The sequence below is a fragment of the Strix aluco genome, chromosome 7, assembly GCF_031877795.1.
Source record: "Strix aluco isolate bStrAlu1 chromosome 7, bStrAlu1.hap1, whole genome shotgun sequence".
In the NCBI taxonomy this organism is placed as follows: domain Eukaryota; kingdom Metazoa; phylum Chordata; class Aves; order Strigiformes; family Strigidae; genus Strix; species Strix aluco.
In genome coordinates, this window is record NC_133937.1 from 41,051,273 (window position 1) to 41,067,038 (window position 15,766).

Here is a 15,766-nt window from a genome sequence, read left to right on the forward strand (position 1 = left end):
GCCTTATCACTGTACGGTGTCACTGCTATCACTCAGTGATTGTCTTATATCACTGTGAGCTGAGGCTTGTGCCAGCAGAGGCACGGGAGGGAGGAGGAATGGCTCAGCAGCAACGGTACCACGGAGCTGAGCTTCTGCAGAAGACCTTCAGCCCAGGTGTCCTGACGGAGCCTAAGGCCCCGTGCTTATCCTCAGAGTTCAGGATCAAACATTTAGACACTTCTCTGGATATTTTTATCCATCCGTCAAGCTTGGCAGAGTTAACTCAGTGTGCACCTGGGACACTCTGCGCCTGAGCTGCCCTCCCCATTTTTCAGAAGGGCCCAAGGACGGAGGAGGGATGACAACCGGCGGCAGCTTGTGGCCTGCACCCGCTTTTCATCGGCCTGGGGATGGCAGGAGGCAAGAGCGAAGCTGGCGGGAAGCACCTCTCCAGCCGCCGAGGGCTTCCAGGCCCAGGGAACCGTCAGCAGAGGACGGGTGAGTTCTCCCTGGCGCAGTGTGTAAGGAGCTGAAGGGAGCAATGTCTCAAACATTCATCGACACAGAAAACCTCAAGGACAAGCTGTGGCCTTGGGATTAGTCTAAGGGATGTCCCCCAAGGAAGCGGGAGTGAATGGAAGGCTGCACCCCCACCCCCTTGCAGTCGCACTGACAAACTCCTTAGATGAACCTCAGAGGGGCAGACATGGACTGAGCGAAACCCCATTGTGCAAGCCAGACACCAGGCTTGCCCTGCTAATGACTTGCTAATGACTAATGGGCCTTCGCCATTGAAGTGGTAACAAGACCTGATAAGAGGTGAGCTTCTGGGATGACTGATAAGATCTCTGGGAACAGAGGAAAAACCAAAGCTGGGCAACGACCACCGACTCAACTGGAACCCCCGCTCCACCTTCTTCCTCATCTCGTGGAAATCAGTTTCTGGAATCCCTGCCCCTCCTCGTCTAGTATGCAAATCAGATGATAAGATGAATTTAAAAAGGCAACAGAAACTTTGCTGGGTGTGCACCCACCACCCAGGATTACCGGACCTGAGACAACACTGGATCCAGGGGTGCTGATCCCCATTTCTTAGACCCTTTCCTTTCCTTTCCTTTCCTTTCCTTTCCTTTCCTTTCCTTTCCTTTCCTTTCCTTTCCTTTCCTTTCCTTTCCTTTCCTTCCCTTCCCTTCCCTTCCCTTCCCTTCCCTTCCCTTCCCTTCCCTTCCCTTCCCTTCCCTTTCCTTTCCTTTCCTTTCCTTTCCTTTCCTTTCCTTTCCTTTCCTTTCCTTTCCTTTCCTTTCCTTTCCTTTCCTTTCCTTTCCTTTCCTTTCCTTTCCTTTCCTTTCCTTTCCTTTCCTTTCCTTTCCTTTCCTTTCCTTTCCTTTCCATCACACTGCATATTATCCTTTTCCAAGTTTAAATTGTTCTCTACTGCAAGTAGAACATTTTAACCAGTTGTTTAGTGTCGTTTCAACTTAATTTAACCCGAGGGGACCACAGAACCATTTCGATTCTCTGGGCTTCCAATCCGGGCCATGACACAGCCCAAGCCACAACAGGCAGCCTTGAACACTGTTAATGGCCACGAACCTGATTCTGATCATGAACCTGCACCACCTTTGCAGCAGCGGAAATCCTCTCATTTCCGCTAAGAAATCTATTTCTGATTCCCTTCCCTGGGTCCTGAAGATGCTCTGCCCAGCGGGATGGCACTGGGGGTGGAGGAGCTCCCTGGGGCCCCACGGGACCTGGCAGGTGCCACCCAGCATCGCTGCACACTGTTGATTATTCAGTTCAGATTACAATGCTGTCAAACTTTTATTTCTTTATCTGCTTTCCCTAAATTCAAATGGTACAATTTAAATTCATAATTGGGATTAGGAACTCGATATTTCCTGCAGATAAAGTACTACCATCACTGTTTATCTTTAATATATTCTTCCTTGTATCAGGTGCACTTGCAAAGCTCCTCCTCTTCAAGTTTGCTGAAGACATCTCTGTGGATCACAGAAAAACTTCACAATCCCTCAGAAACTACAATTACTAATTTTATGGTTTACCTGTGACTCACTTTCAGAGTCTCATACCTAATACTAAACATGAAAGGCTGGTAGCTGAAATTGATTTAAGTTATAAATTACAGAAAATGTGATTTTTAATTGGATGTGCAAAAGAACATTTGCAACAGCGACTGAAATAAATAGTGTTTAAAAATAACTTTCCTATACAGAGCAATTCCTTTGAAGGAAATAGTTTGAATGTAATAACGTGAACTTAGCATTTATATATTTGTTTATTTGGATCACTTCCTAAAGTGGAAAAGGGTGTAATTTGACTTTGGATCTCAAAATACAGGCAGAGAGAGGTTATATGACTTGCTCCGTATCACACAAAGTTAATAGCAGCCTAGAATGGAGCAGAGCTGCATTTTTCTCCCCTGCAAGACTTGTCCTTGCCCTACCATTAGGCTTTGGCTATTGAAATTGCAGCCCCACCTCAGTCGATAGAAAGCTGTTACCAAATTAATGAAGCCTGCCTCTGGTTCCTGATGAGAACACAAGCCCCACGTTTCAGATACCACTTTGCAGAAGGTCACAGCAAAGGCTAAAAACAATAATTTGTAAAGTAAAAAAGCAGACAACACTGAGTGAATGTGAAAAGAAAGTATGCTATCATTAACAAGACGGGAAAAAAAAGTCAACAGATATGAAAGTACCGCGAAGAGGTGGGAACTCCTGTTATTCGCTGTGAAACAGCTCTGCAGCCGTCTGCTCCCTGGTTTTCCCAGACCACAGGTGAAAGGACGCGGATGGTGCCCGGATGAAGGGAAGGGCTGGATGCACCCAGTGGGTGGGTGGGTGGATGCTCCCGGGTGTGTGGGTGAGCGGCGGCTGTGCTGGGGTACAGCCCTGGCTCCACACCATTTTGGGGTGCACGCAGCAGGGGAGACACGGGCTTTGGAGTAATTCCTGTAAAAGAATAAAAACATCTTTCCACAACTAAAACCATTAACAGTTGTTAATTAACCATTAAAACTACCACCCATCTTAAAGGTCTGTAAGGTTAAGTGCGATCAATATTTATTTGATTACAGTGAGCAGGGTCAGGAGTCTCAGTGCACCAGCGTATTTGAGGAATCATCTTAGAAAGCAGAAATGGTAAATACTACTCGCTTTGAAAATATGTTCTAAAATGCTGGCTGCAGGATGGGGAAGAGCACCGGAAAGGTGCAGGGAAGACGAGTAAAATGATAACTGCAACCAAATGAGGGTTTTAGAAAGAAAGAGAGAAAAAGATACTAAAAAGAGAAAGGGAGAGGAAGCAAGGAAGCAAGCAAGAAAAGCAAAGAGAAAAAAAAAAAAAAAAAAAAAAAGAAAGAAAGGGGCTCAGAAAATAAGTTCAGCTTATTATTAGACCATGCTCTGCTTTGGTCTGGTAACAGGCAGATGGACATCTTGGGGAGTAAAGCTGTCACTGTTTCCCTGGACGGCCCCTGGGGCCACAGGACATGGGCTCAGGGACGTTCCTGAGCTGGCTGCTCTCCCCACCCGCGGCTGGCACAGCCACCCCCTGGAGCTGGCACATCCCCCCGTGTCACCGCCAAGCCGTCCTTCACACTCGCTACTTTATTAATTATTTTAGTGACAAATAATCCATTTCAGAGGCTAATGATGCAAAGCTCCCCAGAGAAGGGATCTTCACATTTCTTCCAAATCTGAACTTTTGTTGTACAGTGCCATCAGAAAAGCGTAATTAAAGTACTCACATGCTTTCACCCGGCTGTAAAGCAGCGGAGGTTTCAAATGTCAATTAAAACTCTGCCTGGAGCCTGGAGACCAGCCAAGCTGCCCCAAGGTAATTCAGAGGCTGGAAACAATGGTTAAGTAAAGGGCTTCTCGATTCCATGTGCTCCCGTTCATTTCCCCGGTGGGTCAGAGAGGGCACTGGCAGCCCTAAAATATCTGTGTGGCAACGTCCTGCCATCAACCCAGAGAATGCAGGGACTAAAATGTCTCTTTGCCCAGCCCCCGAGTCCTGCTGCCCTCCATCGAGAGCAGCTCGTGTTTGCTGCAGCTCCCAGGAAAGGTTCTGCATACTCTGGAGCAGCAAAACGAGAGAAATAACATATTTTTACTGAAAGGATCCTGAGTCAGGTGTTGCTACTCCTGCAGCTACGCTGCTTATAGCACCTAAAGAGCTCAGATGCAGCTCCTCCTGCTCTGCCCCACCGCATGGGGACTTCTTGGATGATGGCAGCCCTGAGAATGAGCACGTTCAGGTCAGCATCAGCCTGTGTGAGATGTTTCTTCTGGTTTCCGCACCGCTGGTGCACAGGGGAGCACCCACGGGGATGCAGAAGGGACAGGAGCCAAAGCAGTAACACTTCTGCTGTCCCCACCAACCCACGCCCCCAGCTGATGGTGCCAGAGCAGGTCAGTCGCTGGGCTGGTCCATCCTCACGATGCTTTGGCCACTGATCTGGCCCTCACCCAAAATATGCACGTTTGGGTCGTGGATTTCTCGCCCAACACTACTCTTGTTCACCAGGCGGGATGTCAGCATGGCTCTCTAATCACAGCAGATTGTAAGACTGTGCATTTATATCCAAAAATATTGATTTGTACTTTCCTTAATTTTCCATGATAATACATCTCAATTTTACCTACAGGATAAGGCACAGGTTTTTTTTCCTTTTGGAAGAGTTTAGCGTGGAGGCCTCTACACAACACATTGCATCACTAAAATGAAGATTGTCTCAGGTATTTTAAGCCCTTAAACTTTGATCAGTAGCTTGGAAAAAATAATATAAGGAAAATCTACCTAGACATAGTTTATGCATCATATACAGAGATACTTGTGAGTGTTCAGTATCTCTGAGAATAACAGAGAGTTGTCAACAGAGATGATATTTTCTTCTAAGTCAAAACAAACAAAAGAAGCCTTAAAGGACCTGATCCACCACTCGTTGAAGTCAAAAGAAAACTCTCACTGACTTCAGTGAAGCTGGATGCAGCTCAAAGTGTGCATATTTCTGTTTTCGTGAGTCGTGTAAACTCCATCTGTTTCCCAGTCCCTGTGGGGAAATGCCATCTTTCTGTTTTCATTATTCAGTTTGCTCTCTCCGTTGTAGTTTGTACTCGACTCCACCAGTTTTACAAAACACAATATTTTATGGTGCAGTGCTCAGCTGTCTCACAGAGGCCTCGGTTCCTATGGCATAACTGACATCAAGCACTTTTCTCATTAAAAAGAAAATGTTATTACATCATAACCACCTCTTCTCTCTTTACTCTCTGCTCAGGGGAGACAGCACAATACAGAGCTCCTGAAATTTTTTTTTCCTGTGTGTGCTACCTCCCCAATTTATGCAGGGGATGAAATGTGCCCAAGGTGCTCGTCTCTTCCATGCTGACCACAGGCCAGGGCACGTCCCGATGGAAGCAGTTCCATACTGGTGCCTGTGCCCATACCCATGCCCTCCCCACCCCTAACCTGCACTGGGGGAGGTCCTGGGCTGTCTGAAAGGGCAACAGAGAGGTTTTGCAACGGGACACTCGCAACTACCTACCAGATACTTTGCCCACATTGACCAGTTTTCAGACGACCAAGGGTAAAGTGCCTTCAAAAACACAAGGCAGATTTCATTGTGAATTTTTGCTCATCATAAGACATCTGTAGCAAGGTAGGCTCGTTGGTTAATCACCTCAAGCCTAATTACATTAGCTATGATGGAAGGTTATGAAGCTAACTAGAGCCAGCTGAAAAGTGGTTTCTGTCTTCTGAAGGTGGTTGCGAGGCCGAAGTCCTTAAGGGACACTACAGATGATCTGAAATGAAGCTGTAGGTCCCCTACGGCCACGGCAACCATTCCACAGACGGTAGCAAAGAGACTTTCAGATGATGGCTCCAGCATCGTTGACTTCAGAGCTTACGGTAGCTAATACTTTCTGTCATCGTTTCTACCCATGAGTTTTGTAATGGGTGCACACAAGCGGAGAGGCTGAGGTCAACCAAAAAGCTGGAGAAATGAGACAGAGCATCGCAGATCTGCCTGCATCATTTGTGGCAACAAAACTCTGAAAGAGATGTTTTCTGTTATGTGGTCTTCCACGGTCCTCTGAAGACAGTGAGGTTTACTGAAGACTTCAGAGGTCCAGCTGCCTGGCAACAGTGATTAATTTAGTCAAATTAATGAAGACACTAGCCCAGATATTATTTATGCCCACAAGTAAGAAATGACAGCAATACCCAGCAGCACAGCAAAGGAGAATGACATTTTTAGAGTAACAAAGCAGGACTTTGCCATGCCAGGGCACTGCTTTATCCTTAGGACGTGCCTTTGGAGCTTCTGCATCCCGGCAGCACTTCTCTACCTGGCGCAGAGACTCCATGGGGTCAGCAAGCCCCGACTCTGCGGATATTTGGCACTACCAGCGCTGCCCATCTCCTGGCAGCTGCACACCAAGGCATGAGCTCTGGGAAACACACGGCCTTGAGCATGACCTACCCTTGTCTGGAAGGCAAAACTAACTCAAGGAGCTGTGGCTACACAAAGCGTATTAGCCCTCAGAAACCAATTAGGTTCTTCATTATCGATGGAACAGAGTAAGAAGAAAAAACTTCATAGTAATCATATCAGCGAATACAGCCCTAGTTCACTAAGTCATTTGGGTATGAACAAGTGAAATCTTGCCTAGATTGTGATTTGAGAAGGATGGCTCTTGTAATTTGGAACTAATTCTTAAAAGAAAATTAAAATAGAGACCTAACAGGATATTTATATACCATTCTCATTTTCAATGACAGTATGTAAAAATTATTTTGCTATCTAGGCAATTTTGAACATTTCAAAAATTTTCATTCAACCACTGGTCTTTCATAAGTCAAGCAAGGATAAAACAATAACAACAACAACAACAACAACAACAACAATAATAATAATAATAATAAAACAATAATAATAAAAAAACAATAATAATAACAACAACAATAATAACTCGTCCTTGTGGGTAAAGAAGATGAGAGCATCTGTAAGTACCCTCAGTTCTCTTGCAAAGTCTGTTCTTTATTGTTGTTAAGATGAGAGGCTGCAGCTCATGCCCCTTTTCAACCAGTCTCCATATAGAGAAAAAATAAATATTGCTGTCCACAGTTTGAAGATATTCAAACTGCGATACAGAGAGAGGGAAATAAGTTATCCCAGATGTGAGTTAGTCCACCAGAAGCAGATTCATTTACATCCATGTTTACATCACGTTTACACCATCCTGTCCAACAATTTTTATACATTGCCATGTAAGAGAACATAATATTAAGGTCAGTCGCTGCTAAGAATGGCCACAGTACTTGGGAATTCACTACACAAATCTACTAAGTCACGAGGAGGGGTGTTGCAAATTGCTCAAACCAGCATATTTTAGTTCTTTATTAATATCAGGTTACTGAATTATGCTGAAGTTGTGTTTTTATAGTATAATGCTTGTTGTAAAGACACGTTGTGTTCTAACAACACAACAAAATATAAAGATTTTTTTCTTCTCAAAATACTGAAAGTTTTATCATGAAATGAAGGACTGAATTTTCAAGTGAATGAAATAATGTACATTGGTGCAAAATAACACGGTAAATAAGATGTCAGCAGTCTCCTTCCATTGGGCTTTTTGAGACATGCTGTAGCTGGTGATCAAATGCAAGTGCCTGCTCTCGAGCTCGTTAGAATTACCCGGGCCTCCACTGCAGCGCCTCACTCATCACCTCATCTCCTCCACATCCACACCCGGGGCAAACAAGGCTGGGTTTCCTCTGACAGCTCTGGGAAAGTAGTGACCAGGCACAGCAGCCATGCGTCAGCCCAGAGCAGACAGGCATGGCAAGCCTCCAAAGTCTGAAGAACAGCAAAAAAGAAATAATATTGGTGGAACTGCACTTACGTGTGTGAAAGCTCAACTAAAACCACAAAAAAACCCTTGCAAGCAATTGTCTGCATCAGTTGGTGCTGGCAAAGATTGATGACAATGATAACTATGATGAATTGATGCTGTAATTATGAATATATGAAGTTTTATGAGGAGACAACAAATGTGTCACTATTTATACACAGCTGAAAAAGCACTAGCATATTCCTTCAAATCGTCTGCAGCTTCAGAAATGAGTCATTAATGCAGCTCTGCCTTTTGATAATGTTTTGCCCAATGCAAATTCTTTTGCACCTGAAGACCATCTAGAATTCCATAATGAAATTAGGTTTAAAAAGCCAGACATTATTGAAAAGTATTTAAACCCTTTCTCTTGGTAGAAGCCATTCCCCAGGAAAAAAAACATTTTTATTTTGCAAAATTTTTAAATAGCGTTCTGCAAGACCTACGTATGCTGAGGCTGTAAAGCTGAACAAAAATACAAATGTGAGTAGATTTGTTTTTGACTTACTAAACATGTACACGATTGAATAAGAAAATGCAATGTTTGCTGATATGGGAGCTGGAAACACAGCTTACATACAAATAAATTCTGGATACTATCAGACAATTCTAATGCAGGTGTTTAATCAGCGCTTGAAGCAGGAAAGCCTATAAACATGAGCACATACGGACTGGCCATGATCTGATATTCCTCCCGCACCCCAAACTCCACTGAATCACTGAGAATTTCAGGTCTGCCAGGAGCCCTCGGGCAGGCCCTGGTGCTGCAGAAGGCAGGACGGTGCTGCACCCTCCAGGGGGGCAGCGAATGCGAAGGCAACAACCACCACCCAAGTAACTGAACAGGAGTCTCCCCTGACGCTGCACCCCGATTCTGACAGAGAGCTTCTGGGGATGGGGGTGGCTTTAACAGATGGACAAAACCACCCCAAAAATGAGTGAGTAAACAAAAGCTACCGAATGTTTTCTGCAAAGCAGCCTTTGGTCAAGTGCTTTCAACCAATTTTAACTCAGGTGATTAATTTGTTTTGCTCTCTGGCTCCGCTTCCCAATCTGTCTGTGCTGTTGACCCCAGGGGTTAAAGAGCTGCCAGGGCACAGCCGGGGCGGCTCTGTCCTGCTGCGGGCACCGCTTCAGGCATCTCTGGGGTTCTTCGTGGGGGTTTATTCAGTAAAATCCAGAAATTTAGTGAAAGCCAGAATATATGTATCCTTCACAACTCGTGGTAGCCTCTTTACTACCTTACCATTGTGTTATCGCTTAAATGTTCACTACCTTACAGGGAACAACTTGGGAACCAACATTTTATGGTGTTTTTTCTTCAGGTTTCTCAATCCTCCCCTGTTTAAAGTCAGACCCACCCTCTTCTCCCCAGTTAAAGGAATGAGCATCAGTTTAGAAGCACAGAAATTATCCCCTGCTGTCTTGCCTAACTCCAGGTCACCTCTCTAAAACCAGGACAAAGGACAACACAGCCCAAGAGCACTATTAACTCACAGTAGTCTACAGATAAGTACACTGTGTCCCCAACCAGGAGAATCGACACAAGGTAGAGGTAAGTGCTGGAGCATGTTTGTATCAACACCCGCACACAGTGCAGCCCAAGCGAGGCCTGGGGATTCCCTGCGTCGATCTTTAAACACTGCTTGTTTGATTTATGGTCTGTAGAAGTTACCCTGTGCTACACAAGACAGACAGAACCACCTATTCAACCAGCTGATCTCTGTGATGGAGAGGGGGATTAATTTCTGCAAAACTCTCAGGCAGACGGGCAGCTTTCAGCCGTGGGGGTATTTTAATTGAAGGCTGAAAGTTACAGGAGCCCCGGAGGCAGCTGAGAGGGGTGTGAGCCCCGCACAGCCCACAGCAGTCTGCTGGACCCCAGCTCTGCCCGCCGTGACAAACAGTGCTCCTCAGTCCCCTCCTGGGGAAACGGGCCGGCACAGCACCCAGCAGGACACAAACGGGCTGCTGCTGCCTCGCTGGGTTTTCTTAATGCTCATTAGAGTTTATGTACTAATAATTCGTTTATAATTTCAGACAACAAAATGTATTAGCGAGCAGAGGGCAATCAGTAATTATGAGCTCTCCTTGTCTTTTAGTTAGCCTTAAGCTTCTAAATTTTTTGACTTATATAAGGCTTAATTCCAGCTCCAGTAAATTGTTTTAGGACGCTGGTTTGTACCTGGTTCGCAGCCACTGCTCGCACCACCATCCATCAACAGCAGGGACAAGCAAATACCTGTAAGCAAGACTCCCCCCATATTGCTCTGGCCACGTGCATAGAGGTGGATAAATACCTGGTCAGTAAAAGCCGTGTTCGCAGGGAAGGTTTCACAGGAGCACGCGTTGGCAGGCAGGCAGGGCAGCGTGCAGGGACGGAATACTGAGAGTCTCCAAGAATTAGCGTAAATTTGGGTTTTTTAACCAGCAGGATGGCAGCAATGCTTGGATCCAGCATGGATTCTCTATGTTAAGACAGAGATGTGGGGTTTTCTGTTTATCAAAAGGACTGATGTATTTCTGCACAATAAAGAAGCTCCTGGGAAGTGCTATTGTTTGTCTTACCATTTGTCAGAAGAGAATGGTTTAATGTTTTGGTGGAAGGCACAAGTGAGTATCTCTTCAGTGATGAAGGAAAATAAGCTTAGTGCTAAGGCAATAGAAAATATTGATCTATCTTCAGGTACTGCAGCTGAAAATTTTTCGTAAAATGTATCTTCTCCTACCCCTACTGCTCAGCGTCCTTTGTCTTTTACCAACTAATTCTCTGGAGTGGAAAGTTTAACCTTGAACACATACCAGGAAAAAAACCCCAGCAACAAACAAAATCATACACACACATATCAACAAAATGGGCAGCATAAAGTATCCAGGTCCCACAAAGGGGCAGCTGGGCTGGGAATCCTCCGTCCCCGCTGGCGGTGGGACCCCAGCCCCGCAGCACAGGGGCGCTGTGGGCAGCGCAGGCAGCCCGGGTCGAGGGGACCCGCAAGGTCCCCTCCCACAGGAGGCCGGTGGGTTTCTTCTGGCTTTCAAGCCAGAGATCACAATTTTTGCACCTGGGTGCACAAAGCCTGAGATCGTGTGAATCCTCCCAGTATTGCCAGCCTGGAGACTGCACACTCACGCTGGCTGCGCAGACCACAAGTTAGACGCTGTTTTGGTTCTCGGGCGTGTGCTGCCCTTTGAGGAAATGCCTCACACAAACTTTCAACAGTATTTGCTTGTATCAGCACTAGCGTGGCCAGCAGGGACAGGGAAGGGATCTTACCCCTGGGCTCGGCACTGGTGAGGCCGCCCCTCGATGAGTGGGTTCAGTTTTGGGCCCCTCACTCCAAAAAGGCCATTGAATGACTCGAGTGTGTCCAGAGAAGGGCAACGGAGCTGGTGCAGGGTCTGGAGCACAGGTCTGATGGGGAGCGGCTGAGGGAACTGGGGGGGTTTAGTCTGGAGAAGAGGAGGCTGAGGGGAGACCTCATGGCCCTCCACAACTCCCTGAAAGGAGGGTGCAGAGAGGGGGGATGAGTCTCTTGACCCAAGGAACAAGCGCCAGGACAAGAGGGAATGGCCTCAAGCTGCGCCAGGGCAGGGTCAGACTGGCTCTTAGGAAGTATTTCTTTGCAGAAGGGGTTGTTGGGCGTTGGAATGGGCTGCCCAGGGCAGGGGGGGAGTCCCCATCCCTGGAGGGGTTGAAGAGTCGGGTTGACCCAGCACTGAGGGATCTGGTGGAGTTGAGAACAGTCAGTGTGAGGTTCATGGTTGGACTGGAGGAGCTTCAGGGTCTTTTCCAACCTGGATGATTCTGTGATTCTGTGATTTCTTTCCTTTCCTCATCCCTTGCATTCACTGTTACAGCTCAGAAAACCCAATACCTTGGGTACTTCCCATTCCTGGGACAGTGTTTCTTCACTACTTTCATTTACTCGGGGAAATCAGGTTTTGAGATTCACTTCTTGGCAAGATCTCTGAGGCAGTATAGGAATAAGGAGAAAAAATTACCTATTAGGTAAAACCAGCAGCTTCATAAATCTGATTGCCTGGGCTCCAGCCTCCTGTAGGCTGTGTCCCCACCAGAGCCCTGTCCCTGCCCTTTATCACCATTCAGCAGCAATATCAGCCCATCCATTTTTACATAGAACTCCCAGAGGTTTGACAAACAGCCAGAGCGCAGAATATTCCTCCATTCCATTCTTACACCCAACTCTTGTCCGAAGGCAGCCCCCACGCCCAGGCTGCCCAGCCACATTGGCTGACCCACCGCCCCGGCGCTGCCCCGGCCATCGCCCTGGCCATCCCCCCAGGGGCTGGCACAAGCCACCGCTGCCAGGCTGGGCATGGACTGCAAAATAGAGCCCCAAAGGTTGGCCATCCCCCACCTCATGTGTTCCTCTCCACCATTGGAGACAGACACCCACCTTCAAAAGCGGTTTCATGTCCTGGGAGGAGCAAGCGGGAAGTGAGCCTGTCTCCAGGCACACATGATTAATTATTAACAGAAAATGTTACTAATCTATACAACAGCTGAAAAAGAGGCATTGCTTGTATCTGTATATGTGAAGAAATAATGGCAGCTTCTCACATCCTTCCTATGAGTGAGGGATGGAAAAACAGTCAGGTCTCATCCCCACAAGTGGACACCACTGAACAGGCTGAAGGCAGAGCGCGGGCATCAGAACGGCATGGAGATCTGAAAGGTAAAACCCCCAAAGGTCTGAGGAAGGAGCCTGGGAAGCACTGACTGCCTCAGTGACACCACGCCATGAGCCTCCAACTCGTCTAGAATTAAGCCCAGACTAAAATCGAGTTTGAGCGTGAATAGACCAGCTGTAGCAGCAGCAGCAGCTCCCCAGCTGGCACCAACCTCCCCAGTGCTGCGGAGGACGGACGTGGCAGATCTGCGGAGCCACGCGCGCAGGACAGTCACCAGAACAAACCCAGCGGGGCACAGACACAGCCCAAGCAAATTCAGCTCTTATTTAAGCAAATTTCCAATCGGTGCCCCGAAGCAGGCAATCAACTCCAATTTAAACCAACGCTTGACAAGCTTCCTGTTTATTACAGAACTCATGATTTGGGATGGGATTTTTCAGGCCAGCTTGTTTGTATCTCCTCTCTGCTTTTATTAAGAGCAGGCCTGTGCCATAATATTATTTTTCATACTCTCCTACCACTGACAGCGCATCCATCATTCTTCATAATTGCATCTAACAAATATTGATTTTGTCTCCAAAAGAGTAAACAGAAATATTAAAGTGCTTTTGCAGAAGGCAAAATCACTAGTGGAAAGCATATTTAAACAGACCTGCATCTTGTGACAGAGCATATGGCTGCAAAAAAGCAGCACTAATTCACATGGGCTTAAAAATGCAGCAAAACAGCGGATCTCGCTGAACTGGGCAACTGAGCTCTGTGCCAGGAAAACACCCTCAATACAAGTGGAAGCTTCAATCCATCCAGTCTCAAGCGTAAGTGCCTCCAAACATTTTCACAATCCTTCCTGAATGGGAGGAAATAACTGAATTTTAGCCTCAAAAAATTATTAAGGCTGATTAAACACATTGCTGGGCTGCGGGCTGCTCTGGGAAAGCGCATCTTGTCCTGGCAAAGGCACAGTGTGGCGGGCACTTGTTGTTGTTTTAATGTGAACAAAAATCTTACACTAAAAAAGAAAAATGTGTATTCAGTACGCAGCACTTTTTATGAAATATCAATGTATCAGTTAATCAGTAGTTATTCATAATTAGTAAATACTGTTTATCCAAACCTCCCAGCAATTAGCACCATTGCTGTGGAGGATTTATGGCAAATGTTTCGGAAAACAAGGCCGTCCCTGCTGAAGCAGTCCTGGCAGGGCTGCCCGTGCTGCGCCCGCGGAACGTGCAGTCACACACGACGTGGCGGCGGGGATAAGCAGCTGCTCACAGCAGGTACCAGCACCGGTAACGGTTACAGCATCTCTCTGACAGGTATCAGCACCACAATCACTTTAATTAGAGCGGGGCTGACACATTCCCATTTCAGAAAGAAAAACGATTTCAAATTATGGTTGCACGAGCCTCAATTCTCTACGAGCGCGGCGCTGAAATGACAGTCAAGGTGGCAGAAATCTTCAGAGGTTCCCTGAATCACAAAAAGAAATGCAAGTTTCCCTTTTCCTGCCGGTGGGGTTTAAGCAGAATGGCAACACCGGCAGCTGGAAGCCAGTATTACATACACGAGATATATACCATATATTATATACAGCCAGGGAGCGGGCAGGAGTGTCACGACCCAGAGAGGAAGCCCAGAGAGTCGCAAGGGTTCTGTGATCCCCTCGGGTTAAATTAAGGTGAAACGACACCAAACGACTGGTTAAAGTGTTTTACTTGTGGTAGAAAACAATTTAAACTTGGAAAAGGATAATATGCAATGTGATCTCTTATAAATATATAAGAAAGAAAAGAAAGGAAAGAAAAAGGAAGGAGAGAAAGTCAAGGAAATAGGGATCAGCACCCCTGGATCCAAGCTTCTGTCCCCTTTTAAGTTCATCTTATCAGCTGATTTGCATACTAGACGAGGAGGGGCAGGGATTCCAGAAATTAATTTCCATGAGAGAGGAGGAAGAAGGTGGAGCGGGGGTTCCAGTTGAGTCGGTGGCCGTACTCACCCTGCCCACCTTCGGTTTTTCCTCTTTTCCCAGAGGTTTTTGCTGACTTCATGCCTCTTATCAGTCATCCCAGAAACGCTCACCCCTTATCGGTTCTTGTCACCTCTTCAACGGCCAAGGCAGGAGTCATTAGCAAGGCAAGCTGGGCTCTGGCTGGTACAATAGAGCCACAAAGTACCGGGCTGACACAGCAGAGCCAGGGATTAGCGGTGCTTGTGCTCGAGGGGAAACATTTGGTTTCCCTCAGTCCAGTTTCCCCCTCTGAGGTTTATCTAAGGAGTTTGTCAGTGCAACTGCAAGGGGGTGGGGGTGCAGCCTTCCATACACTCCCGCTTCCTTGGGGGACATTCCTTAGACTAACCACAAAGGCCACAGCTTCTCCTTGAGGTTTTCTGTGTCGATGAATGTTTGAGGCATTGCTCCCTTCAGCTCCTTACAGGGAGGGATGGGATGGAGAAACACACAACGTTCATAGGGACAGGGCTCTCTCAGCCAGAGCCGAGCCTAAATGTGGAGCAAGGCATAAACCTGGGTCATTCTCTTCAAGGAATATGTTTATAGCTCTACCAGTCCTTAACTTTAGTCTTTCCCTCGGAACGCCTCTGGGAAGGCACAAGGTGCATATACCTGTGTGTGCCAGAGCCCGAGCAGCTGGAGGAGGGAGGTTGTGCTAAAGCAAAACCCCATTTACACCCAGCTGGAGCTCTGCAGCAGGCAGGGCCCAGGAACCCTCCCAAATGCTCCAGGAAGCACCTTCCGTGTGGGCCGCCCAAAATTCCATGTAAGGACCTGGGTCTCAGTACATGGAAGTAGGATTTTCCATAAAAACAGCTGCTGCCCCAGCGGAGGAGAGCTCCTGGGAGCATTCGTCAGTGCACGCCCCACAGTACACGGCCATTACACATCTTAATACTTTTGCAGTCGTTTTAAAACACCACTGAGTGGAACCACACTCTTCCTCACGCTCTTCATGAAGGTTTCGGGTGGCATCGCCCGTCGCTGCCAGGACAGGCAGTCTCCTGCTGTGAAATCCCGTAGCCTCCACTGAATCTCAGGCAAGACAAGATATTCCTGACTGCGCTAAAGGGCAAAGTAAACTTTAGAAAAGATAATTCCCAGAAATACTGAGGCCACCTTGATATATCTCCATCAGGAACAAATATAAGAAACAAATTTCCAGCTCTCACTTCCAGTCTCAGTAGCTGAATATGAA

The 15,766-nt window shown here is 46.8% G+C and overlaps 1 long non-coding RNA gene across 1 annotated transcript in view; it reads right to left on the minus strand.

Moving 5' to 3' along the window:
• Positions 1 to 2,633: 2,633 nt before the first annotated feature.
• The window catches only part of LOC141925688 (uncharacterized), a 36,389-nt gene continuing 23,256 nt past the window's right edge, over positions 2,634 to 15,766 (minus strand). The window contains exon 5 of the long non-coding RNA XR_012623910.1: positions 2,634 to 2,954. This is a non-coding gene — a long non-coding RNA (uncharacterized LOC141925688). The remainder of the gene's footprint in view (positions 2,955 to 15,766) is intronic.